The following is a 320-nucleotide window of genomic DNA, read 5'->3' as shown; positions in this document are numbered from 1 at the left end:
TATGCTATAGCAACAGAAAAATTATATGAACGTAAATACAGTTGAGGCCCATATTCAGAAGGCGCTTACAACGATGTTAGCGCGTTAACATACTATATTTTACATTACGCATATTATCGAATTTCAGAGATAAAATCGCGTTTTGAATACGAACCAGGGTATCCAATAATGACCACATAATCTCTCGTGGGCAGGTAGAACGAATTAATTGTGAGTCGAAACGTCCTTTACCATATTGCAATTTTTGCAATTTTTTTTTAAGTTAACCAATGAGCAGAGTGTTTAAAATCAGGGCATAAAACTTTAAGATATTTTTAAGA

The sequence above is a fragment of the Trachymyrmex cornetzi genome, unplaced genomic scaffold, assembly GCF_001594075.2.
Source record: "Trachymyrmex cornetzi isolate Tcor2-1 unplaced genomic scaffold, Tcor1.1 scaffold439, whole genome shotgun sequence".
Taxonomy (NCBI): Eukaryota; Metazoa; Arthropoda; class Insecta; order Hymenoptera; family Formicidae; genus Trachymyrmex; species Trachymyrmex cornetzi.
Note: the sequence above shows the minus strand (reverse complement) of the source record.